This window comes from Aethalodelphis obliquidens, unplaced genomic scaffold (assembly GCF_003676395.1).
Source record: "Aethalodelphis obliquidens isolate GAN/ISIS:26980383/991018 unplaced genomic scaffold, ASM367639v1 scaffold23, whole genome shotgun sequence".
Lineage (NCBI taxonomy): Eukaryota > Metazoa > Chordata > Mammalia > Artiodactyla > Delphinidae > Aethalodelphis > Aethalodelphis obliquidens.
In genome coordinates, this window is record NW_020837967.1 from 1,592,314 (window position 1) to 1,619,732 (window position 27,419).

The 27,419-nt window shown below is 53.0% G+C and overlaps 1 protein-coding gene and 1 non-coding gene across 10 annotated transcripts in view; both read left to right on the forward strand.

Annotated features, from left to right (window-relative positions):
• Positions 1–27,419, forward strand: part of LOC113628238 (calmodulin-alpha-like) — a 135,987-nt gene that overhangs the window by 66,781 nt on the left and 41,787 nt on the right. For all 9 annotated transcript variants that reach the window (XR_003435939.1, XR_003435937.1, XR_003435943.1 and 6 more), the window contains 3 exons: positions 4,232–4,305; positions 10,920–11,019; positions 16,984–18,495. The gene's annotated coding sequence lies outside the window, so the exon portion shown is untranslated. The remainder of the gene's footprint in view (positions 1–4,231; positions 4,306–10,919; positions 11,020–16,983; positions 18,496–27,419) is intronic.
• LOC113628465 (U6 spliceosomal RNA) lies at positions 9,867–9,970 on the forward strand. Its single transcript, XR_003436110.1, has one exon. It is a non-coding gene; the product is annotated as a U6 spliceosomal RNA (small nuclear RNA).

The following is a 27,419-nucleotide window of genomic DNA, read 5'->3' on the forward strand; positions in this document are numbered from 1 at the left end:
GACAGAGCTTGTGGTGGCCTCCCTGGTTGCAGGACTCACACCTGCTGAGTTGCTGCCCGGTGGCCTTGGCCTTGAGCTGGCGGGAGCTCCGAGTGTGTGCGGCGCCTCCAGGGCTCCCAGGCTCGAGGGGCCTTGTTAGCCCTCTCCCCGCCTGTCATGGCCACCTTTGCACTTTGCAGGCCTCTGAACCGATAATCACACCTCCCTGGGTGAGCTGGGCCTCAGAAGGACCAGGATCCCAAAGCCACAAGCTCTTTGCAGCCCTGACACTGAAGAGGGTGGCTCTGGGCCTCCCTGCGGGGTTGGTTCCTTCTCCTCAGGGCACTCACAGGTTCCCCGGGCCTCCCCCTGGGTACATGCTCTCGGAGCCCTTATTCACGTGGCTTTCACACCCACAAACCCGGACCTGGTCACCTTGACCACACCACCTGCATTACAGCATGAGAAACCCAAAATTCAGGGAGATTAAACACATCGCCGAGGGCAAGCGGATGACTGACGTCTGAGTCATTCTGAGGCCTTGCAAACATGGTTTCAACAAGGACAGAGCCTGAGGCCAGTCGCCCCCCAACAGGAATGAGACGCAGGGAGAGAGAAACCCTGCGCCGGGCAAGTGGCTAGGTTAAAAGCCAAAGCATAAACTGAGATGCACAACACTGCCCTGGGCCCCTCCCTCATGAGGAACACACTCCATCTGAGACTGTTCCACACGTGATGGGTACTTTACAGAGGCCAGCCAGGGAGGGAAAGGGCTTGGAGGCCGGTGGACTACGTTGGTATATGTTTAAGTCAGCGTGGTTGGGTCTTCCGTTGGAAAGATGGGAAATTAATGAGTGTTCATTCGACCTGTCAGGACCTGTGCTAAGCGTTTCCTGTGCAGAAAATGCTCATAAGAGCCCTGGGAGATGGGTGTGGTTGAGGACCAGGGGCTCCTGGTGACTGGCTTTGGGTGGTACATCGGGGCCGTTCCATCGCTCCCAGCGGCACATCCAGCCTCCGCCAGGCCTCAGAGGCCCCCAACACCGTGCCCATCTCTTCCAGAACAACATCCCGCCTGCAGACTTACTGCAATGCCCAACCTGCCCCACTCAGCCCAGGCGGCTCCTCCTCCCAGAGCCGAGGCCAGCCTGCAGGAGGCTGGGGACAAAACGCAGCTGCTCCTTCTGGAGCAGGCCGCACACAGCGTTCCTGGGCCTGACAAATGTACTGGGACTTCATGATCTGACACTAACGTGCAAAACTCCTGGCTGCCCACGCCTGCTGCAGAGGAGGGGGCAGTGGGCAGGAGGCTGGGCCCGCCCGCTTGAGCGGATGCCCAGTTGAGGCCGCCAGGGAAGGCTGCTCTGGAGCAGTCCCAGCTCAGCATAAAGGACCGCGGGGACTTTGGAGAAGACTGGGGTGCTCAGAGGTTGTCGGGGGTGCTGTCCAGCCGGGCGAGAGTCAGAAACAAGCTGGAGTCCAGGATTCTGACCTTTGTAATGATAAGAGTGCCCAGCACTTAGAATGTTCCAGGGAACTAAGAACGACCAGGGGCTGGCGGGCCCAGCTGTTCACTCACCCACTCCCCTCAGTGGCCCTGCGAGGCCAGGCCGGCTGCCGTCCGCGTCACACACGAGGAAACGGAGGCAAAGGACGGGAGGCTGGCCCCAGGTCACACGGGCCTGGTTAGGCTCTTGCTGTCACATCCCCTGTGCCTCCCACTAGGAGGGCCGCCTGGTTAATGACCGACATGGTCTCAGGTCCAAAGTGTGTGGGCAGCGTGCCCAGCCACGAGCTCACCAGCACCTGCTGTTCTGTGGATGGTCGTAAACGTCCTGTGACCATAAAAACAATGCTTTGTAGACTCTCAAGGCACGTCCAAACACACAGCCAACAAGGTGGACACTCAGACACTTCCTCCTGATGCCAGGCGTCCCTCCACACCCCCCTGGCGGCAGGAGGCCGGCCCGCCATCAAGACAGACACCACGGGCATCCCCTTCCCACGCCTGCCTTCTGCACGACACCTGCCACCGCGGCCTCACTGGGATGACCCTGACTCTTGAAAAGCCTTCTCTGACCCTCCATTTCCACTTCTGCGTGATTCCTCTGATCAGGATATTTTGAGAAAGACAAAGTTAACCCAAAGAACTATTACAAAATCAAGGAATTAGAAAGGAGCCTGCAGGGTGGTGGGAATGAAGCAGAGAGCACCTGAAGAAGTGAGCCCTGGTTTAAACCTGCGCTCAGGCGAAGGGGCTCCATAAGTACCTGGACCTACAGCGTTTTCCTCTTCCAGAAGGTAAAAGAGCTGGGGCTGGACACGCATGAAGGCTGCCTCCCGAGATATGGCTGCTCGGGATGGGCCGGAGGGGCCCAGGGAGCAAAGGAAGGGCCACATCTCTCAAGGTCTTCAAAGGGCAAAGCCCCCATGATTCCCCAGGGAGGACACTATCGAGGGGTCCTCACGGGGGTGATCCCACCGATCGCTGGTTCCAACGTTGGTGGGACTGGCCCTTCGGAGGTCGAGGTGCTAAGGCTACAGAGTGAACCTGCCCAGGTGGCCACCATCCATCCCTCCCCAGGCCTTGTTTTCATCTGAATTTAAATTTATGTCTTACTGTTTCAGTCTTTCGATGCTCATGTTCTCATACCTGGGAAAGGAGGGAAAAAGGAGTCCCAACAGAGGAAGAGAGAAGGGGAGGATGGGACTGAAGACGGGCGGGTGGGAGGGAGGATGTGTACAAAAGGAAGGGCTCCGCAGGGCCAGGTGGACCCCTGATGTGGCAGATACTCAGGAACACCTGTCGGTGGGATGCAGCAGGGTGCTCGCTGCGGGGGGCGCTGGCCATCCTTAGCAGGCAGAGGGACCCTCGGTTGACATTTGGGACACTTGCTCCTAAACAGTGGACCTGGGCCCGACCCTTGGTCCTCCCCTCCACTCCTTGACCCCTGGAGGCCAGGCCAGAGCCTCTGCTCTTTTCTGCACCCCTGGTTGCTTTGGCAACGGCTGCCGCTGGCCCCTGGCCTTCCAAAGCCCCGGCTGTAATGTGAATCTCAGGCAGGCTTGTTCGCTCCCCTGGCTTTGAAGACAATACGGGAGGGAATGCAGCAGCTCTGGTTTCAGAACCTGTCCCCGAGGACACCCCCCAAGTGCAGGAACAGGATCTGGGAGGAAAGGTAAAGAGAGGGCCACAAAGCAGTGCAGCTGGGGGAGAAGACCCCGGGGTGGGGTGGCGGGGTGAGGACCTTTCTGAGAACACCCTTTGGATCAGTGAGCAGGAGGGTCCACAGGCGCCGGTCTGTAGTTGATGAAGTAACGGCAGCTGAAGAAAGTGTCTTGTCCCTAGCCTGTTCCTTTGCTGTTTCATCAGAGACCAGAATGAAATCATGCTGTTCAGATCCACAGAGAATACCAAGCTACAAGGCAGAGCTAATGGGCTTCAGAGGACTGAACTGGTAAAGGAGACTTCATTACCTTAGAATCATGGGCCCAAACCAATCATTTTAAGCAATACCTTATGGGGGAAGTTTGACTGCCCAGAAATCGTCTGGAGGGTTCTAGTCACTCACAAACCCCGTGTGAGCAGGTAGGAACAAGACATCTTGGAAAGCAGATGTGACCAGAACACACCTGTGTGCTGGCCCATCGCCTGCTCCCCTCCACTGCCTAGAAGCTGGGAATCCCTCAGGGAAGATGTGTGGATCTTGGACGTTAAGGTGACCGATGTCGTTTGAATGCAGGTTCCAGTATTGCATTTAGAATGTAAGTGATTGTGTAACCCAGGAGCTGTTTAATGGTGTGGTTAAACTCACTGGGTTTGGACCTTAACTCTAGTATTTATAAGCTGTGTGTCCTTGAAAAAGTTATTCATCTCTCTGTGTGTCAGTTGCCTCATCTATACGATGGAGATAACGTTCCTAGGATTTCATCGTGCTTTGAGCCCGTCACTCCGGATAAAGCACTAGTAAATGTTTCTAAGTCGTTGCTACTGGTGTTAGTGACTCAGCTGCGCGCTTTTAAAAGGTTGATGAGTTGCTTTTGCCTGGAGGGCCCTAGACTCGGAACGGCTGGCCAGCCTCAATGTGTTTGGACAACTCAACTTCCGAACTCCTGGTCGCCCTGATACCATTACAATAATCATATATCCAGGTTCAAGGTCCACTGGAAGTCAAATCTTCTGCCGTCTTGGGCCTAATGGGTTCTGACCAGTTTATGTCATAACCTCACCGGCTGTGTCATTCTTTTGAAGGTCGTGCCCTGCCCCCTTCCCTCCTGTCTCATCGATGTTGATTTCGGGAGCTGTCACCCGCACTGGTGAGAGAAGTAAGTAAGTTATTTACACAGTGCCTTTCGACAGTGCAGGCCTCTCTCCCGGAGACTGGCTCCCCGGCAAGGAGGCCGTGTCTTTAACTGCTTGTCAAATTCTCTGTTTGGGAACCGCCTTCCTGCCTATGTGCCTTTCCCCAAACCCAAACCAGATGCGAAGCAACTGAAACTAAGCTGTGTCTTAAAACCGGAATACCGTCTCCCCCACTACAAACCCGTTCTACAAACCCGTTCGTCGTGGCCACCTGTGGCCCTTTACATAGTTGTAGGTTATTTACTTTGCCAACACTGTGAGTGTGTGATGCGGGTGCTCTTTTAAGGGCTTTGCAAACAGTGACCCCTTTAACCCTCATAACAGCTCCGTAAAGTAGACGCTTTGTCTTCATCCCCATGTGCTGGGGGCAGGGCTGGGGGGAACCTTGGCCTGGAGACGTTCCATACGTGCCTCAGGTGCCTAACTCAGGTGCTGAGTTAGGATTCAAACTGGGGCAGCGAGCTCCAGGGTCCCTGGTCTTGTGCTGCCTCCCGTCCTGCCATGCTTTCTGAGTTGTCTGTAAGTAGCCTGGGATCTTCTAGAAGGCGGAGACAGTGTCTTCATAAAAAGATCTTATAGTGAAGGTGGTCAGAGATGACTTGTGATAATGCTGAAAGCTGTTGACCCGGAAGAGCCATTTACCCGCCCTGCCACCCATCCGCCGTTGAGCAACCGCGGCCCCAGGAAGCAGGAGAAGCAGCTCCTCCCTGCTGGAGCCGCTGCCCAAATGCCCTAAGGGGTGAGGGTCGGGCCCGGGTAGGGCAGTCTCGTGATGCCCGCTCCTCCAAGGGAGGCGGCTTCCCGGCAGCACTCACTTGACCCCTCGGAGACCTGTAGCCACCACACTCCGTCCAGCTTCCCCAGCGGAAGACGGCATCTTCTCTTCCATTGTTCTTGGAGGAAGTCTTGCAGCGAGCACAGACAGCCTTCCTTCCAGGCCCCCGGGCAGGCTTGTTGGAGCCTCACCGGGCAAGAGCCCCCAGATGCCCCTGGAGTCCCCGCCGGAGCTGCAGCTCAGGGAGGGCCCGGTCTCTCTCATTGGAGCTGGAGGCTGAGCTGGGAGGGACAAGGCTGGCTCCCAGTCACAACCCCAGCAGCTCGCATGGCCTGAGCCCTGGGGCTGGGCGGCTGCCGCTGCCACGCTGGGGGAGAACTCTCACGAGTGGCACCCGCCTGGTGTGAGCAGAGGCCACACCCGTACCTGCCCGCAGGTCTATAGAAGAATGATGGCTCTCACCCGTGTCACATGGGGCAGGGGGCATGCCTCTCCCCAGCCCTGGTGAGGTTTACTCCCCTCCCCACTGCTGGGAGCCTCTGAGCACAAGGGGAGTTTTGCTCTGGGAAGCCTGGGGTTTACAGCACGAGGTCTGCACTGAAGAGCACACAGATCGGAGCCCACTCCTACTGTGGGTGCGAGGTCTCTTCCCACGTGCCAACAAGGTGGCAGGTGAGGACAGATGTGTGACCCAAGGGCAAGGCAGGAAGGGACGTTTGCCATCCAGTCGATCGGCTAGCAGGCTGCAGGGCGTTCCGAGTATCACCCCATCACACGTGAGGATATGTGATCCCAGCAACCCCGCAAAGCAGATGGGCTGGGGCTTCATTACATCCATTCTACAGATGAGAAAACTCAGGGCCAGAGAAGTGATCAGTGGAATGGCACCCCCAGCCCGTACTTTTCTCTTTACCCCTCTGCTGTGGAGCATGGTACCAGGCAGGGGGGAGGGAAATGAGGCAAGGGATTGCACAGACTTGAGACTGAGCTCCTCCTTGAATTAGGGGCAGGATGCCCTGCCTGCCTCCCCCGGGTCCCAGCCCTGCAGAAAGAACCCTGTGTCCTGGAAGTAAAGGCAGGCGTTGCGGCCAGGACCCAGCGATCACCAGCCCCCATTTTCCCCTTACCCTCTCCAAGGAGAGCCCACCCAGACTTAGCAAGCATTTCCTCTTTCCGGACACCGTCACCTGGTCACCCCCAGGATGCTCCTGGCCAGAGCCGCCTTTCCTTAAGAAAACCCAGGGATGGGCTTCCCTGGTGGCGCAGTGGTTGGGAGTCCACCTGCCGATGCAGGCGACACGGGTTTGTGCCCCGGTCCGGGAAGATTCCACATGCTGCGGAGCGGCTGGGCCCGTGAGCCATGGCCGCTGAGCCTGCGCGTCCGGAGCCTGTGCTCCGCAACAGGAGAGGCCACAGCGGTAGGAGGCCCGCATACCGCAAACAAACAAACAAACAAAAAACCCAGGGACATGCAGACACTGGCAGCCAGATGGTGGACCTGAGGGACCTGGGAGTGTGGGTGCTGGCATGCACTGGGAGCTGCCTAATAATAGACCTGCACTCCAGGATGTTGAGTGACAGCCCCTCCACGAGCACAACTGTGACCGGGTGATGGAGGACTGGGGGACTGGGAGCCAGGGAGACTGGGTGTCCCCAGTGGGCTTAGTGAAGCTATTTTGAAGCCAGTTTATTGGGCTGCTGGGAGGGCTCCCCCAAGATGGCGTGCTGACCCGGCGGCACTGTGCTGGGAAATGATGGGGATGATGGCTCAGGGAAGCTGGGTCAGCTGGCATGGGAGCAGAAGGAAGGGGGAGGGGCACTGGGAGGGAAGGGGGCATCCACGGGACTCCAGACTGCAGGCAAGTCCCAGATGTCCCAAGTGAGTGGCCACCGCAAGTCCGTCCTGGAGGGCCGTCACCGGAGCTGCGGGTGGTTCCCATCCACGGGCTGAAGCCTGTGGCCGACCACACACGCAGCCCTGCTCTGGGTTCATGGAGGTCCCTAGACGCAGTAGCCACAGAGAACAGTCCAGGGGTAGAGGGTCTTGTGCTGCAGCCCCCTACCGCGACAACTCCTGCTGCCCCAGCACCCAGCCCCCCACCCTGAGATGCTTTGTGCTGATAATTCAGAGTCTACTGACTCGATTGAGAAACGATTACACAGATGTCCCGACGTTCAATCGTATGAGACGTCCTTGACCAAATGGGGTTTTCATCTAGCTGGATAGAATATGTGAGTAAAAAGGTGAATGACATTACAACACAACCAGTGGTAAGAACCACAAAAGCCTCTCTACAATAAGAGTTCCAGACAGGGACACCACAGTGCCCAAGGCTGGCCAGGCTTGAGGGGGATTTGAGGTTGAACTGAACTCAGACCCCCGTCGCGGCACGGGGGTGTGGGCAGCAGGCCAGGCGGGAAAGGAGGAACACACCTCGTGGGGGGTCGAGGTCTCCTCCCGGGGGTCTTTGGAGGATCAGGCAGATGAAGGAACCTGTCTGAAAGCTGAGGGTAAGGGGCTTAGTCCTAGTCCCGTGGCCGGTGGGCGACCGTCAAAGGTTTAAAAGGTGGGGGCCCAAGTGGGGTTCTCAGGTGATCAGTCTGGGTGTGGTCTGGCTGGACTGCAGGGAAGAAACAGCCTCGAGGGTCCTGAGCAGAGTGCAGGCCATGAGGCAGAGAGGCAGGGACCAGGGGAGGTGGGAGAGAGAGGCAAGAGGGGAAAATGATGACTCCACAGTCTCCAGGCTAGAAAATCCAATAAAGGGACGCTTGCTCACTGCCCTCTCGATGACTTAGCAGCCTAATTAAATGGCATCTTTGTAAGCGGTTCCATGAGGAGTGAGGCTGGTGCCCAGAATTCCAAACACAGGAGGAGTAGCGTTTGCGGGGAAATTGTCCGGCTTGCCACCCTCATTTGTGACTGACTGGGGCGCAGCCTGCTGGGCTGCAGAGACCAAGGATGAAGCCAGAAGGAGCCCTCCGGATGGAAGGAGAAAGCCCCCCACCCAGCGGGCAGACCCCAGCCCCGAATCCACCCTCCCATGCCCAGCTTTTGAGCCCCCCCGCCCTGTGCATCCATGGAAGGGGCCTGCTGACCCTCTGACACAGACAACCCCAGTTTGCTGGGAAGCACACGTTTCGCTTCAAGTTTGACTGGCGCCGTACGGAGACTCACCACCCTTCTGTGCTTTCCATCATTGTGCTCATGATCTGGGGGCCCCCCCTTCCCCAGAACTTGTTCCCAAGTCTCCCACCTACTGTGACTCTGTTTCTCCTCATACTCACAGCTCCCCACCACAAAAAAAGAGAAGGAAAAACAGTAATGAGGTAACAAAGAGGTGACGCGTGTCTGAGCCATCAGAGCAGGGCAAGGAGGCCTTCCCTCTCAAGGAGGCGGGCGGGAGCCATGGCTGCAGGAGGACAGAACTGTAACTGGGGCCGGGATTAGACCAAACTCCTCCCAGCCCACCCCGCCCCCAGGCTTGAGGTCCCCTCCCATCTGTCACCGCCCCTCCACCTTCCTCATTAGGGTCCTGACCTTCAGTCTTCCTTGTTGGTCCTCTGTCATATTTGGCAAAGTTATCCTGATGCCCTGAAATCTTCATCTTATAGTCTCTCAGAATTCAGACAGGATGCTAGCAGTGTGGTTCAAATACAATTGCATTTTGCTTTTCTGTCTTGAGGTTTAATATATACAATAAAGTACCCAACTAAACCATTAGGAAGAACTTAAAAGGAAGACACACAATGACCACCCCCAAGTGGCCCGCTTGAAGATTTGGGGAGATGGGCAGACAGAGGGGACCTGAAACACCAGGCGCCCTGGGCCACCCTGCTGGTGACAGGGGCCCAGCCTGGAGGCGGAATGCACTCTCGGACCTGCAGCCATCAGGGCCTGCACCTGTCCCTGCCTTTCACCCCACCCCTCAAGAGGCCCCGGGACAACTTCCCAGGCCCAGACGTGGGGAACTTTCGAGGCTGGGTCTGGAACGAGGTCTTTCCGGGTCACAATCGTGCAGAGAGCTGGCCTCCCAGCTTGAGCCACTGTAAGCTGGAGGTCTGCACCAGGCGAGGGGGTGACAGGCGTAGCTAAAGGCTTCCCAGGACAATAGGCCGGGCCTGCTTTCACCTGTTGTTCTCAGCCGACAGCTGCAGGAGATGAATGAGCCAGAGATGGGCCAGCGGCGATGGGGAGGCCGTTCGGCCCCTGTGCGCCCTGTGCACGCACAGAGCACTGCAAACGTAGCCTCTGGAATGAGCCCGAGACTCAGACTGCATCCTCTCAGTGCAGGACTCACAGCCTCCAAGGCCCGATGTCACCACGGCCCGAAGCTGAGCTTGTCACAGGATTTTGGGCCAAGTTTCCCGCTGGGTGAACCTCGGGAAAGACACACGGCAGAGGCAGCAGGACCATGGCTGTGCTTTCCATCAGGGTCTGCTCTGGGAGCCCCTCCAGGCCACACCTGCCACAACTGCTCCTCAGCCACCCAGAAGGCAAATGCAGTGACCCGTGACCACGGAGGTTTCACGGCCTTTCCTTGCATGTTTCGCCTGCTCACGGTGTCACGCCCTGATGTTCAGAACTCATCCTCTTTCTCTGTTGCATTCGGCAAACTTCATCGGGATGCCTTGAAGTCCTTGACTTACAGATTCTCAGAATTCAGACAGGATGCTGTCAGTGTGGTTCAAACACAATTGCACTTTGCATTTATTTCTCGATGCTTATTAGATATGAAGCACCAGGCTAGGTCACTAGAAATAATGTAAGTGTTAAAATTGGAGCAATCCAGAGGCAATTAGCATGGCCCCTGAGCAAAGAGGACACACAAATTTGTGAGGCATTCCATGTTTTTGGATGTAACTGACCTTATTGTGGTAGTGATTTTGTTATACATGCATAAAAATCACTACTTTGTACACCATAAACTTACAAAATGTTATACGTCCATTTTAGCTCAACAAGCCAGAAAACAAAAGAAAGCAAGCAAGTAAACAAGAAAGAAAGAAAGAAAAGGAAGGAAGGAAGGAAAGGAGGGAGGGAGGAAATAAAGAGAAAGGAAGGAAGGAAAGGGAAAAAAAGAGAGGAAGGGAGGAAGGGAGGGAGGGAGGGACAGAGGGAGGGAGGGAAGAAGAAAGAAAACTTAAGAGGGAGGTGACACAATTACCACTCTCAAGGGACCTGCTCGAAGATTTGGAGAGGTGAGCTCACAAATGGACCTGAAATACTGCAAGGACGGCATGAGAAAGAATAGAGTTCAGGGCCCACAGACTGATTCAGAAGTGAAATGCTATGAAAGGAGAGAGAATCCACCCAGGCCGTGGGTGTCCCACAGGACTGGCTGTTACAGAGGATGGAGTCCTGTGAGCCTATGTGAGTTGCTGATATAAGGGGAGTGTGTAGACTTGCCCAAACCCCAACCAAGAAAGAAGAAGAGTGAAGTGGTTCTGTCCCTGGGGGCGGCAGGAAGCCCACTGCTCTGGGGGTGGGGGGAGCAGGACCTCCCCATCATTCTTAAATTAGTGATTAAAGGGGATTGAGATTTTTTCTTGAAATACTTTATCTGCATTTGTGGTTAAAAATATAGAAAATACAAATGAACAAGCAGAAGAAAATGTAAATCACGTGTATCCTCACCCACGGTACCACTTTGTCCCACGCGTCTTTCTCTACATGAGCACGGTTTTGCTAAATCGCTATTTGCCAAAAAGAGCATAGATTTGGGGCACGTTTATCTTAGTCTGTGCTATTGTTGGATGTGTTCAAAAGGCGCCCACTGACAGTGATTCTTCTTTCGTGTGCAGAGGGTTGAAAAGAGTTCCCTTTTGGGAATAATGGCCGTTATTTGTCACCCATCGACCTGGACGTCTTTGGATCCATAAAGGCAAGCCCTCTACCTGCCAGGTAGGATGGCCTGTTACCGCCCATTTCACCTTCGTTTTCCATGGTGCGTGCCTGTGACACGGTGTGGGGCGTGCGGTTTATTTCAAATTCTTCTAAGTAACGTCTCTGCCTCTCACTTAACCTCTTTAGTTCAAGCGTATTGAACCCACAGGGGCAAGAAAAGGTAGAGAAATAGCCATGTACACCCAGACATGGCCCCTGACCTCCAGGAAGCAGCCACCTTGGGAGAGGCGGCATGCGGATTAAAAACACCCTGGTAATACACAACAGAACACGCTCACAGGCTTGCACACTGTAAGGGCTGGAGAGGGACTGAGAAATAGCCTGGTCCCCCCACCCCAACTTTGACATTACAGATGAGAAAACTGGTTCCAGAAATGGACTTGTCCAAATGCCTCTTGCAGAGCCCCAAAATGTCTGTTTCTGAGTCCTCATGTAATTTCTTAGCAGTTTCTGTGCCTTCTGTTTGGGACACAAGCACGTCAGACACATTTTTGCTGAGTCTGTAGTAAATCACTGTGACTCACACCATCTTCCTCCAAAAGGCAAAATAGCCCAGAGCAAGTCCAGGGCCTTCCTTGGCCCCAGAGCGTTGAATGGGGGCCAGTGACGTAAGTGCTGATCCCACCAGTGCTGGGACAGAAAGAGAACTCGGGGGCTGTTCTTCTCCGAAAGCCCCTCCCAGTGGAGTCACTGGGGTTTTATAAACCAAATGTCTTTACAGCTAAAATGAATAACCATGACCTCAGCCATCACACATGCAGCCTCTGCTGCTATACATTTAGCATCGCGGGGTCTGGGTGGTGTCCTGTAAATAACCGACGTCTGGGGCACATGTGGGGGAGGAGCTGCCATCAGGAAGGGTTCTTGTTGGAGGCCAGAGACTGGAGCCCGTGAGCCCCACCGTCATCTGTTAGCAATTTCTCGTTCCCATTAAAGCCAGACACTGGATCTGTTTGCGTCGTCCAGACCGTCACAGGGGATTCATTTTTACGTCTTGGACTCGGGTCTCCGAACCACATCAGTTACAGCCCTTGGTGTTGCCAGTGGGGGGGTGTGAGATGAAATGAGGACAGTCTTATTGGGAACAGTTCACAGATTGTGCGGAGATGAATCCTGCGTTCATGGTGAGAACAGAGGAGGGGAAAAAAATCGAGATTCTAGGCAAATCAACCCCCAAAATATGATGCCTAATCACGATCAGCAAATCATTGCATTGCGGAGTTTAGGCTGCATTCATACCTAACTTTATGAAGGTCGGGCAACGGAGACTTAGGACCCAAATTTAAGGAGTAACTTCCAGAGTTACAGAAACAACATGCCATTATTATTAGTTGTATTAGTATTAATTACAGCATATGAAAATTGAGCTGTTATTAACTAGCCTCATGGAAACTATAAAGCACACAGTGGACCAGCCAGAGAAGAAACCTGGGGTTTGTCCTGGGTCTTCCATGAATTTCTCGGTGACCTTGAGTACGTCACAGGCATAGAGCCTCAGTTTCCTCTTCTGTCAGATGAAGGGTTTAGATGATCCAAATTTCCCTCCATCCCTAACTAGGACTCGGATTCTAAGCACCTTTAGGAGGTGTGGAAATAAACTGTCAGCAGAAAAAGTCATGCTTGACCTGAGAAATCATCGTACCTTAGCCGTGGGTGCTGCTGGTATGAAAGACACCAGAGCCTCGTAGACAGAAAGGCCAGTGCCTTCCCAGAGTCCACAGTCTAAGACAGCCATGATCGCAGCCACAGGAATTTGGGTCCACACCACAAAGCCCTCCGCCCTGGAGGCCACTAAAGAGCTATGAGACTGCAGGCTCTCCAGCCTCTAGGCAACCATGTCCTGCCTTCCAGGGAACACCCCTCCCCCAGGAGAAGAGCCAAGGTTATGCCCTGGGACAGGTACCCTGGAAAGTATATGGAGAACAGTCTTCAGGGAACTCCCACACCTCACTGAACAGGCCTGACTTGGTCAAAAAACAACCCAGCCCCACAGGAGGCTCATCACACGACAATTCCACCAAATCCTGGGAGAAAAGGGACATTTGCAACCAAGAGTTTGTAGACTGTCTCCTCTCTTGCTCCTTCTGTTTCCTGAGAGTGACTGATGGTGCCCTGGCCAGGAAGGGCCGCCGGGGAAGTCATTTCCTCCTCAAAGGCGCTTGACTCACCTCTGATTCACCTCGAGTGAGTCTGCTCAGAACCAGACAACGCGGGCAATTTTCCTGAGCCCTGATCTGTTGTAGTTCTTGACTCGAGGCCCCCATCACCCCACGTCATGTCGCTTGTGCAGGAAGCTGGGGGCTGGGGCCTGTGGGGCTGAGTCCTAACCCTGTTTCTCTGCTCTGAACTTGGTATGGTTCAGAAGGCGTCCTGCTCATCTCCAGCTTCTGGGCCAGGGGAACAGGAGGATAAGGCTGCCAGATTCACAGGGGCTTGGGGCCCAGCCACAGTCGGGACCAGGCCCCACTTGTCCTGAGCACACAGGAGACCAGGGGCACTTGGCAGTCACCAGCCTGGTCTTACAAAGGAGTCCGACAGCAGCTCTCACCAGGCTTGACATCCGCGGAGTTCACATCCTAAGAAAAAAGCAGAGGGTATTTTCCACTTTAAAAGTCTTAATTGTCCACCAACCACATTTCTTCCAGACTTACTCCCAAGGCTTTGTGGAGGGACCTGCAGCTGACAGCCTAGGAGAAAACAAGAAGACTCCATACTGTACCATTTTTCTGAGTGTTGTGTGCCCGGGGACACACACACATGTACATGTACAACTAGTAGGGACCATGCCTTAGCAGCCCCATCAGGATGGGCAAAGGCATCAATGACCAGAATGGTTTTGGCCAAGATAGAGCTGCCCCATGGGCTCCAGCTGGTGAGAGAGGAAGTGGCAACTCCACCTGCATCCCGTAGAGGACGCTCTCAGCCTACACGGAGGTGACCTTCCTCTGCCCATTCACACCTGCCATTCCACCAATAATCACTGACTCTACCAGATGGACCCACATGGTTGACCTGCACCATGGCAACGGCCTGGGGCTGACCACCGTCTCCGTCAGACCATGGTGGGGGGCTTCCCAGGAGGCACTGAGCTCACAGCTGATGCCACTGAAAACAGGTGGGGTGGCAGGTGGTCACCTGAAGGAGGACAAACATGCTGGAGAGGAGCAGATGTCTCTGCAGATTTGCCCATTCCCGGGGGGCCTGAGCACAGGCAGGATGGGTGACCCAGGGGCTCTGCAGAAGCTTCCACAGACCCCGCTGATTCTCACAATCTGTGGATGATCCAGGAGCAGGCTTCTCCATGAACAAAATACATGGTGTGATCCGAGACAGGAGAGTGGCTATGGAGGAGAAGGGGGCTGGGGGACGGTCCTCATCCTCTGCTTGGGCATCAAGGGCAGCTGGTGAAGGGGAGGACACGGTGTCATCCTCACGGGACACGTGGAAATGTGAACCCTGGAGGGTTTCTCTTCCTGAATTTTCCCCTTTCGAATTCAAACTTTGTGCCTCAATGTCCCCTGAGTAAAGGCAGCAAGAATGAGAATAGGAACATCTATTGGCTACTCCGTGTGCACCAGGCACATTTATTATTAACTCTCTTAATTCCAAGGGAGGCAGGAGGCGGGCAGGAAGCAGAAATAGCCTGCACATTTCCCTGGCTTTTTGTGGTGGATGGGAGAGAGTCAGTGTCTTGAAGAAACTTACAGGGAGAAGAATCTGGCCTGCAAGGAAGGAACCAGGGGGGAGGAAGAAGGAATGAGAGAGAGGACTGCGGTTCCCAGGGGGGAGCCGGTGGGGCCCTGTACCCACACTCTTGGAGAGGGGCAGGTGGGAACACGAGCAAGACCCTCCTCCAGCCTCAAGCCTGATGTGGAGGTGTGGGGCCGACTGCTAAGCAGTGACTATTTCAACGGCTCCCAAGTAGACTGGGCGTCAGGCCACAGGACCGTCCCCCAGAGCTTTTGCTCTACTCAAGACCCTGGAATATGCCACAATCTTTGGATGGGGAAGCCCGGGAAGGATAGAGGTTAATTTTCCCAGCATCCTGGAGAAAGATGGGCGTGAGATCAGATAATTACATCGTTAATAGAAAGATAAAGTCGGCTGTTTCTTTTTGCACTCAGAGTCACATATGCTACATTGTCTTTAAATTCCCAGCTCAACACTCAGCAATTCTTCAATGAATGTTTATTAAATGACTGTATGAGCCAGAGTTAAAAAGAGGGTTAAAGATGGATAGATCACAGACCAGTTGTTCTCAAAGTGTGATACAGGGAACCCTGAGGGTGTCCAGGCTTTTTGTAACAATCCAAAGACAGTTGCTAGTTTCCCTCTCAGTCTTTCACTGTGGAGTTTCCACAGGCTACATGACGTGTGATATTGCAAACAATTGAGTGTAGAAGCAGATATTACAATCCCATGGTCTTCTATGAAGCCAGGTATGAAAACCGTTTGCAAAATGGAGAATGATACCACTCTTTTCACTAATTTTTTTTGTTTTGGAAAACATAGTTATTACTCATAAAATATGTTGTGTTAATGTGCAATGAGTTTATTAATGTATTTTAATGAATTAATACATAATATATATTTTTAATTTCTCAGCTTTAACTTTTAACATAGGCATCCAACGATAGCTATAACCCAAATAAGCAAAAGCTCTTGGGGTCTTCATTAATTTTTTTTTTAATTAATTAATTTATTTATTTTTGGCTGTGTTGGGTCTTCGTTTCTGTGTGCAGGCTTTCTCTAGTTGCGGCAAGCGGGGGCTACTCTTCATCGCGGTGCGCGGGCTTCTCATTGTCGCGGCTTCCATTGTTGTGGAGCACGGGCTCTAGACGCGCAGGCTCAGTAGTTGTGGCTCACGGGCTTAGTTGCTCCGCGGCATGTGGGATCTTCCCAGAGCAGGGCTCGAACCTGTGTCCCCTGCATTGGCAGGCAGATTCTTAACCACTGCACCACCAGAGAAGCCCCTCATTAATTTTTGAGAGTGAGGGTGGTCCCAAGAGCAGGTTCTTTGGGAACTGCTTTAACAGAACAGAGCAGGAGGGATGAGGTCGGGGCAGAGCTGGGGATCAGGAAGGCAGATTTGCAGCTGACTGTTGACCTCTCCAGGCTCACCCACCAAATGAAGATGCTGGACCCATAGTTTCCATCCTTAACAGTCTCTAATTTCACAGGCAGAGGCAGAGATGGAAGCTCAAAAAAGCCAACGGGGCCCTCCCCAAAATTCTGTCTCCCTCAAGTGCACCATGGAAATGCCACAGGGTGGGTTCGAGGCTAAAAATAATTGCCCCAAGACCTGGAGGTCAGAGGGCTCCTCCCAGAGCCAGAAGGGGGGATGATGTCAGTGCCCAGGAGCCGGCAGCATTCCTGGCCGCTCAGGTCTGTGGGTGACTGCTCAGGAATCCACCACCCTTTTTTGCCTCCAGAATCTCCGCCTGAGCCGTGTGTGTGTGTGTGTGTGTGTGTGTGTGTGTGTGTGTGTGTGTGTGTGTGAAGTAATCCCATTCAGGCTCTAACAACGTCCTTTCACGGAAGCCCCGGTGGAGGAACAAAGCTCAGAGCCTTGCTTTTCAGACGGCCATGACTGCCCCCACGTTGGGGCCCCAGTGAGCAGAAGTGCTAAGGAGAGAGCGGGTGGTGATTCCAGCAGCCATGACATCTTTTCCTTTCTACCCCGTCCCTCGCCAGGGCTGGAGCCCACACTCCTTTGCGGGGTTATTGGAGAAATGCTCTGAAACACTGTTAAAAATACCCACTAATAAATAAACACAAGTCATTTCTGAAATGTACCCAGGAATAGCCAACTGCCCAAATAACCAATGTTGTTCTTCAGATTCTGGGAAAAATAGAAATGTAGGCATGGTTTATTTTTCCATTGCCCAAAGCAGCAGCATTGTGCATATATGCTAATTTTAAGTTTCTGTTTCCATGCTTTTTTATCCTATCATCTTGTAGCTTGCAGCAAGAGAGAAGAAGGAGAGAAAGGGAGACAATGAGAAGGAAATAAAAAACAGAAGTGGGAAGGAAGATTCTACTCTTCTCTTCCAACTCTTTTGATAGCATTCAGAAAAACAACATAGTCTAGGTTTTCATGCTTCCTTCACCCTGGTAGACATGAATGATAAGACCCAAGATGGCGGGTGAGCCATAGAAGGATGTTATCAACTTCCAGATCCCAGAAGAATCAGAAGAAAAGAGAGAAATCTGGGAAAAAGAGAAAGGCCACGATAAAGACCGGGGTGACTTGAGGCATTAGAAAAGGAGTTTGAATGTAAGTAATATAAAATAACTAGTATTTATTAAGCACCTGTGATCTACCTGTCGTTTGACATGCGTTGTCTCATTTAATCACCAAAAAGCCTTTTCTCGTGTACAGATGAGGTAACGGCTCAAAGAGGTGGACTCATCTCTGAGTTCTCAGTGGTCTGGCTGGTGTACGGAGCCCTCGGCTTGTCCGCTCACCGCCACACCTCAGTCGTCTGCCTTTCCCGTCTGTCCCCGCTGGGCGGCAGAGAACCCCGTGAGGAGGGGACCAGGTGGCGGTCAGCCTTGCAGCTCCAGCCCCCGCACGGCGCTGACACTGAGGCACCAGCACGACAGCAGATCCCAGCCAAGCGCTGCACTTGGCAACTAGGATGCGGTGCTGGAAACAAGAGGAGCCCGTGTCCTCACATTGTCAGGGGGCTGAAGGGCCCAGCAGGGGGGCCGCCCCAAAGGGCAGAGGTGGCACAACCTGCCTACGACCACCCCGACCCCGGGGGAGAAGGAGGTCGGGGTACGGCCCTGTGTTGGGGGGCTACGGCCAGGGGCTTTTCTTCCCCAGCCCACGGGAGAGCGTGCTCCTCTCTGAGGCCAGGTGAGGCTCAAGTGAGGCTCATTCAGCTGTTCCTTCCTCCAGGCAGGGCGCCGGCTTCCCCTCCCAGCCGGTACCTGCTGAGCAGGGGCGGAGCATGTGGAAGTACCTAGGAGTACATGACACGGTCCCCCAGGTGTGGGGTATGCGTGAGGGCCAAGGTCTCTGGGGTAGCCAAATCAGCAGGGGCTTTAAGAGACCAGGGCCCTGGAAGGAAGGAGAGGACATCCTCCCAGTTCAACAAGGCTCTGGAAGGTCAGAAAGGCACTCAGAACCTCCCACGGCTCCCCCTGAGCAGAGGGGAAAGAGGGGAACCCGGAGCAGGGGCCCCCCGCTCAGATGGGGAGTGTCTGCCCGAGGTGGGGCTGGGGGACACAGCAACTCCTTCCTCGGGGAGCCTCCAGTCGCAAAAGGAGCCTGGGACCACCACACACACACACACGTGGGCGCACACAGTGCACACACACCCACATACAGGCACACACGTGCACACACACGCATGCACACAGCAGACCCACCATCTACACAGGACCTGCCATGTCATGAGAGGCCCCAGTGCCCACGGAACCAGACTGACGTCGGGACCCTCCACCACCAAGCACAGCCTCACTCAGGTAAGCAAACTTCTTCCTATGCCACACCTCCCCCCAACTCCATTTTAATTGAAGTGTAGTTGATTTACAACGTTGTGTTAGCTTCTGGTGTACAGCAAAGTGATTCAGTTTTATATATATATACTCTTTTTCATATTCTTTTCCATTATTCATTATATACAAGATACTGAATATAGTTCCCTGTGCTGTACAGTAGAATCTTGTTGTTTATCTATTTTATATATAGTAGCGAATATCTGCTAATCCCAAACTCCTAATGTATCCCTCTCCCCTTCCCCTTTGTAACCCTAAATTTGCTTTCTATGTCTGTGAGTGTTTCTGTTTTGTAAATAAGTTCATTTGTATCATATTTTAGATTCCACATATAAGCGATATCGTGTAATATTTGTCTTTCTCTGTCTGACTTACTTAGTATGATAATCTCTAGGTCCACCCATGTTCCTGCAAATGGCATTATTTCATTCTGTTTTATGGCTGAGTAATATTCCATTGTATATATGTACCACATCTTCTTTATCCATTCCTCTGCTGATGGACATTTAGGTTGCTTCCATGTCTTGGCTATTGTAAATAGTGCTGCAGTGAACATTGGGGTGCATGTATCTTTTTGAATTATGGTTTTCTCCAGGTATATACCCAGGAATGGGATTTCTGGATCATATGGTAGTTCTATTTTTAGGTTTTTGAGGAACCTCCATACTGTTCTCCAGAGTGACTGCACCAGTTTACATTCCCACCAACAGTGTAGGAGGGTTCCCTTTTCTCCACACCCTCTCCAGCATTTATTGTTTGTAGACTTTTTAATGATGGCCATTCTGACCAGTGTGAGGTGATACCTCATTCTAGTTTTGACTTCTATGCCCCCCTTTTTTTAACCTTGAAAAAATGTGGCATATAACACACATAGAGAAAAGTGTGTAAAACAGAAATGTTTGTGAATTATTATGAAGCAACTGTGTAAGCACGTGTCTCTTCAGCTGCTGGAACAGAACAGCAGGCTGGGGCTTAAACAACAGAAACTTATTCCTCACAGTGCCAGAGGCTGGGAGTCCAAGAGCAGGGGTCCAGTGTGGTCGGGGTTCTGGGGAGAGCCCGCTGCAGACTGCCTTCCGTTGTGTCCCCACATGTCTGGGAGCAGAGAGGACGCCGGCTCTCTCGTGACTCTTACGGGGGCACAAACCCATCCCTGAGGCTCCACCCTCATGGCCTCATCTCATCCCAAGGCCCCACCTCCTAACACCATCACATGGGGCAGAGGGGTAGGGTTTCAACATGTGAGTTTTGGGAGGACACAAGCATCTAGTCTATAACACAAGCAGGCAGAAAGCAGAACATGGCCAGGCCCCCAGAATCCTCCTGCAGGTCCATCCCAATCTCCACCTTCCCCTCTCCCAACCCTCCCTGCTACCTGACTTCCAACTCTGCCCTGTAGCTTGGCCTGGCTTTAACTGAAACCATTTCTTCATTTTCCCTTCTCTTCCCCACCTTCACCTAGAGTTGCGTCATGGGTTGAAATATGTCTTCCCAAAATCCATATGTTGAAGTCCTCACCCCCAGTCCCTCAGAATGTAACCTTATTTGGAAATAGGGTCATTGCAGATGTAATGGGGTCATCCTAGAGCTGGGTGGGCCCTAATCCAACATGACGGTGTCCTTACAAATAGGGGAAAACACCATTGAACATGAAGGCAGAAATCGGGGTGATGCTTCTACAAGCCAGGGGACACCAAAGTTTTCCAACAAACCGCCAGAAGCAGGGAGAGAGGCCTGAACGGATCCTCCCTCAGAGCCTCAGAAGGAACCAGCCCTGCTGACACCTTGATCTTAGACTTCCGGCCCCCGGGACTGGGAGATGACCCATTTCTGTAGTTTCTGCTGCCCAGTGTGTGGTGCTTCGTAATGACAGCCCTAGAAAACGAATACAGTCCTTCCACAGCCTAGGAGAGGGTATGAAAGGGAGGTGCAGAGCTTTGAATTGGCTCATAAGTCATGGTTTCAAACTAGACAGACTAACTTTTAATATCAAGAGTGTGCAGAGAGCAGTGGAATCTGGTCCAGCTCCTGTTCAGGGAGAGGATTGGGGGTTGCAGGGGGGTGAGGTTGCCATCGGGTTGGTCGAGGAGAAACACTTCCTGCGTCAACACACAGGTCGCAGCTCTTCGTGGGGTGGCTGGAGGCTGAAGGGGCTCCTCAGGGTGTCTCTGTGTGGTGAGGTGTCTGGGGGGGGGGCCCACCCTGGCGCCGGTGGGAGAGACGTGACCCACATCTGGCTCGGTCACCCTGGGGCTGATGCCACCCGTCGGTATGGCCTGTGCTCTCACCTCCAAGGGAGACTGAGTCTTCTGCCCAGCGTGACCTCGTTTCCTGTTCTGTTTCCCCCTCGTGCAATAGAAAACTCCCTCCTGCACTGGGGGCGTGAGGAGTGACAAAGGGAAATTAGTCCAAGGCTTTCGTGATATAGAAGTTGCTTTAGAAATGGTAAACAGCGAGACCGCGTCGTTCCCCTCAGGAGACATTTGTCTCTTCTCTAAATCACTGGGTCAAGACTTTGGTTAAACTTTAAAATTAAAAAGCAGCAGCAGCGGGCTTCCCAGGAGAGCGTGCATGTGTGTGATGCATGGTTTCGGCCCTGAAAAGCATTGCTCTTCAGTGGTTTTCTGGGTGGCGAGGACAGGGCATCCTTCCCTGGGTGTCGGGGCTCCTGGGCACTGCGGCAGCTGGTCAGCACGCCCAGCGTGACATGGTGGCCGTTGGGAGGCAGCACTTTGCACGGAGGTCTTGTTGGACCCACCCTGCCTTCCCCACATGGTCCTGTTGGGAAGCTGCCAGCTGGCTCCAATGTCCAGATGACACAACTTTGTCTGGGGCCCCTCGAGGGACGTGGAACAAAAACACGGATCAGAGGGAGCCAGACACAGAGAGTGCAGGTTGCCGGACCCTCCACGTGGGGCCCCAGAAGAGGCAGAACTGCCAAGCTGCTGGCGTCCATGTGCCCCTGCCCTGGGCTTGGGGATCAGTGGAAGGGACAGCGACAGGGCCCCTGGGGGCTGACTCTGCTTTGTGTCTCCAGCTGGGGCTGACTTCACAGGTGGGCTCAGTTTATAAAATGTCAGCTAGCTGAACGCATACAGCTTGTGCGTTTTTCTGTCAGTACATTCAGTGAAAAGTGAGACAGAGAGAGACAAAGAGAGACCGAGAGACATAGAGACAGAGACAGAGAGAGACAAAGAGAGACAGAGAGACAGAGACAGACAGACAGACAGAGACAAAGAGAGACAGAGAGGAGAGAGGGCAACAGCACAACCAAAGTACCCTTCAAATGTTGGGGTTTCTGCAGATTTCAAGCTGTCTTGTCTTCTTCTACACGGGATGAGTTCCTTCTCGCCCTCTCCTAAAAGTGATACTGCCTAATGTCCCAAATCAGAAAGAGCCTGTTCTCCAGCCTCAGAAGGGAGAAGTTGGCCCACTTTCCCGCTCCCTACAGGAAACGGCCCCATGAGGAACATGATGCTTGGGCTCCAGGACATCATGCAGATGTGATGTAATTACTGATGCAGGACCTGGGGGCAGGCAGCTGCCCCAGGGGCTGCATGGACACAGGGACGCCCTCCCCACCTGTCTCAGAATTAGGCTCCCTCCCACTGGCTCTGTCTTCAGTGGTCTCCACCTGCTTCACCCAGGATTCCTCTGGGGAAGACCTGAAGGTGAGGTGGAAACTGAGGCCTTGGGGGTGGGGGGCAGGGCTGCTGTGGGATCCACGCTCTGTTCCTGAGGCAGCGTCATTCCCAGAGCCCAGGTGAAAACAGCACATTAATTCGCAGAACAGGCATCGGCCAAACCGAGTTCCACTCCTCCTAAGACCTAATAAGTAATCTCTCTCTCCACCTAAAAATATAATCTGGCTTTAAATCCAGCCCACAGGGTTATATAAGGCGCGGGGAGCAGGGAAACAGCGAGGCTGAGCTCTCACTCTCAAAGACGAAAACAAAACTCGTGCCCACGAGCAGGCGCGGACCTTATGGGCAGAGGTCTTCTCGTGTGCCCTGATTTCCCCAGCGTCAGCCCTGATGGCTTCGTCAGAACATGCCTCACTGACTCAAGTTAAAACCTTCACCTAGCTGCTTCTCTCACACTCTGTCACCTTAAAGCATCTTAAGGCCAGATTCCCCTAGGGCCACAGTGGAAAGGGACCATGATGTCCCCTCCTGTGACAATTACCTCCTGTCCACAGCACTCGAGCTCTGAGCTCTTTACCAGAGAGTCCAATGAGTCAGGTCTCAGAATCCTGAAATCTGGACAGACCCTCCCCCTGCCCCCCTGCCCCCCTGCCCCTCGGCCATGGACACGTGAGAATGCATCTCAACGTGATTGGAAGGCCAGGAACTGGAAGTGATAAGACTGCCCAGGCGGGTTTTACTTTTGCTTTTACCTCTTAAAAGAGCTCAGGGCGCACATTGTTCAAGCCATAAATTCTTTAAAAGGTTAAGTGGATCCAGTTACATGATGTATTTGTAGTAACAAGCCCAGAAGTGGAGATCAGGAGGCAACAGGCCCAAGAGTTCTAATTCCATCACTTTCCAGAGGTTAATTCGGGGGTAGATCTTGCCCCCTCCCTGGGCCTCCATCCCCTATATAAGCTCAAAGGAGGGCATCAGATGGTCACTAGGTCCCTTCTGGGTCTCCAGGGTCTGATTCAATTCCTCCTGGGTTTCCCACATCAGCGTTGGGCCTCCCGCAGCCATGGCGTCTCCTGGTGTTCAACAGTCAGGCCCACGGGGTCTAGCAGGTCCAACCGGTGGGTCTCACTGTTCTAAAACCCGGGGTCCACCAAAGCGAATGCCCCCGATTGGTTGTTGTGTGACCCCAACTCAGCAGCTGCGCATGCACTGCCATCTACCTAAACGGACAGGCACAGAGTATGGGCAGGTGCCGGGGTAGCCTGGACATAGAACACAGGTGCCCCGGAGCCAAGGCGGCTCCCTCACCAAGAGCATCACACACTCTCCAGCCTAGAAATGCTGTTGCCTGGACACGAGCGAAGTGAGGTGCGCTGGCCGTTTCCTGCCTAAAGGGAGCACAGTGGAGAGGTCACAGGTCACCACAAACAGGCAGGCAGGGCCCTTCCTGGACTTAAACACCAATACCCAATTCCGGTTTGGCCATTGAGGTTCAGGCTGGTACCTAGAAGCCCGGCTCACAGTTTACGCTGACTCATTTCCGCATCTTCCCTGGGGAGACTGAGGCCTGTAGGTGGTTTTCACCTCTTCCGTGACCACACCAAGTGGGGCTACAATGTCACACAAAATGCTGGTTTCAAAGTGAGAAAGCAAGAGGGAGAGGTGTGCCCGGGTGAGTGATTCCAGCCCGAAGGGCAGACTCACTGATGTCTCCAGCCCAGCAGGCCCAGGACCGGCGTGCAGAGGTGCCCCTCACCCTGGACCCCGCTCCTTCCCTTCCGTAGACTAGATGTGTTCTCAGCAACCGTGCGTGGATGCAAGCCTGAGTCCAAGAGAAGAGCCTTCTAGAAGCACTGTTTCTCCTTTTCCAAAGAAGAAACGGTTCTTTCAGAGAAGCCCCCTCCCCGTCCCCAATTAGTTCTCAGGCACATCCCTCCTGCCAGGAGAGCAGTCTCGTGCCCAGAAGGAGACGGGGCTTTAACGCCCCACACGCACACAAGATCCCATCAGCTGCCCTCACCCAAGCCGCCCCTGGACGTTATTCTTTTTTTTTTTTTATAAATTTATTTATTTACTTATTTATTTTTGGCTGTGTTGAGTCTTCATCGCTGCATGTGGGCTCGTTGCGGTGCGCAGGCTTCTTATTGCAGTGGCTTCTCTGGGTGTGGCGCATGGGCTCTAGGCGCGTGGGCTTCAGTAGTTGTGGCATGCGGGCTCAGTAGCTGTGACTTGCAGACTCTAGAGCAAAGGCTCGGTAGTTGTGGCACACGGGCTTAGGTGCTCCACGGCAATGCGGGATCTTCCCGGACCAGGTTTCGAACCCATGTCCCCTGCATTGGCAGGCGGATTCTTAACCACTGCACCACCAGGGAAGTCCTGGACGTTATTCTTTTCTTTCTTTTTTTTTTTTAACATCTTTATTGGAGTATAATTGCTTTACAATGGTGTGTTAGTTTCTGCTTTATAACAAAGTGAATCAGTTATACATATATATATGTCCCCATATCTCTTCCCTCTTGCATCTTCCTCCCTCCCACCCTCCCTATCCCACCCCTCTAGGTGCTCACAAAACACCAAGCTGATCTCCCTGTGCTATGCGGCTGCTTCCCACTAGCTAGCTATTTTACGTTTGGTAGTGTATATATGTCCATGCCACTCTCTCACTTTGTCACAGCTTACCCTTCCCCCTCCCCATATCCTCAAGTCCATTCTCTAGTAGGTCTGTGTCTTTATTCCCGTCTAACCCCTAGGTTCTTCATGACCTTTTTTTTTTTTCTTAGATTCCATATATATGTGTTAGCATAAGGTATTTGCTTTTCTCTTTCTGACTTACTTCACTCTGTATGACAGACTCTAGGTCCATCCATCTCACTACAGATAACTCAATTTCGTTTCTTTTTATGGCTGAGTAATATTCCATGGTATATATGTGCCACATCTTCTTTATCCATTCATCTGTTGATGGACACTTAGGTTGCTTCCATGTCCTGGCTATTGTAAATAGAGCTGCAATGAACATTCTCCAAAGAAGATATACAGATTGCCAACAAACACATGAAAGGATGCTCAACATCATTAATCATTAGAGAAATGCAAATCAAAACTACAGTGAGATATCATCTCACACCGGTCAGAATGGCCATCATCAAAAAATCTAGAAACAATAAATTCTGGAGAGGGTGTGGAGAAAAGGGAACCCTCTCGCACTGTTGGTGGGAATGTAAATTGATACAGCCACAATGGGGAACAGTATGGAAGTTCCTTATAAAACTACAAAGAGAACTACCATATGGCCCAGCAATCCCACTACTGGGCATATACCCTGAGAAAACCATAATTCACAAAGAGTCATGGACCACAGTGTTCACTGGACGTTATTCTTGATGTGTTTTCTCAGCCTTATGCTGCTGTGGACACCAGGGGCCACCCTCCCCCCCACCCCACATCCATTGTTTGCAGAGAACTGACACAGCCCAAGCTCCAGGTGATTTTTCTCATCACAGGTGTGGTTCAGGGAAGGATGCAAAAACTCAGTCCGCGCATTCAGGGTGAAATGCAGGGTTTGTTCTCTCTTTGGGGGAAGAGACGCTCCCTCCCTCCTCCTGGAGGCGAACAGGAGAGCACATGCCCCGGGAGGTGTGGCAGCCAGGCCATCACCGTGAGGGAAGCCAGCCTGAGGACAAACCTGCCCCATGGAGGAGGCGGGACTCAGAGAAGCACAGACAAATGGACTTCTAGTCCTGATGAGACAGAATTCCCAGAGCGAATCCCCCAGGATCTGGCCCTACCTCTGGACGTTTTCGTTATGTAAGCTGACAGGTGCCCTGCTGTTAACATCAGGTGGATATGTATTTTCTTTATTTATTTTGGCCCCGCTGCATGGCTTGTGGGATCTTAGTTCCCTGGCCAGGGATTGAACCCGGGCCACCACTGTGAAAGCGCTGAGTCCTAACCACTGGACCGCCAGGGAATTCCCATGATGTGGATTTTCTTGACCCATGAAGCACTCTGGTAAAACCATCTTTAGAAACCTTTGCTACTTGCATGCATCTGTTATTACACAGGAAGTAAACATGTCATGCTTGCTATAGAGGTCACTCCAAGGCAAATCCTAATCCCTCCCTTCCAGCCAGTTGCCCCACCAAGTCCCGCTGTCCAGGCATTCAGGAGCCACGGAGCGGGAACCTCTCAGACGTCCCACTGTGACATCCCGACTTGTCCCTACAACGTGCTGAGGTTGTAGATCCTTGAGCAGAACGGGCAACGTGATGAACGAGAGATTCTAGGAGGATTGTCTGGTGACGTGAAGAAGCAGAAGAGCCAGTGGGAGGCAGCAGCAGTGATGGGGGCGGGGAAGGGAGAAGTTTGAGAGACATGTCCAAGGAGGAAGGGCCGATGCACTCAGAGGGACCAGGGGCCAGCAGGGACCTGCAGCTGTGCAGTGCCCGGCAGAGGAGGACATGGTGGGGGTGGGGTCTGGGAAGATGAGCTTAGCGATTTGGCGACATGAACTGCGATGTCTGAAGGAGTGGTATCAGGAAGCACCTATTCTGGTCTTAGATTATTTACAATTTTGTTTCTGTTTTGCTTGGTGGGGTATGTGGGAGTTCGAGTGGTGAGTGAGAGGTTTATGGGAAAGAGAGCATGAGAAGTCACTGTTCTGCTAAGAGAAGTATAGACAGGGATGAAGGGAAACAATGCTTGTATTTCACTGTTAAAGCCTCATTGGCTGTGGGGCGAACATCACCAAGGCTGACATGCAGGAAATTCTGCTTGGTTCCTTAAAAGGTAAGTTCGGCTGAGAAGGTTCTTCCTTCTAGGAGATATTTTAGAATAAGTGGAGTAGATTCCCTCACACACACACAATGAGATAAACTCCTGTAAAGCGGCCGACGTTTGCTGGGTATCTAGAGTCAGAAAGTATCCCATGAAAACAGCAACATTTTACAATGAGGAAACAGCCCAGACAGATGAGCGGTGGTGCTGGACTGCAATCAGGCCTCCCGGTCCCTGCACTAGAGTCTGGAGTCCATCCAAGTCCTGCATCATTACTGCATTCCCCCTTTCACTCTGAAAAGGGCCTGATTTGCGCCATCCATTATCTGGTCCACTACCTATGGGGTGGAAGAGTCTGGATGCAGAGTCACCAAGTCCTTTTCTTGGTCGCCGCGAGAGCCTGGCGGGAGACTAGGATTGAGCGGAGGTGACTCTGGCTTTGAGAACCTGAGTTTTCTGCCTGCTGCCTGG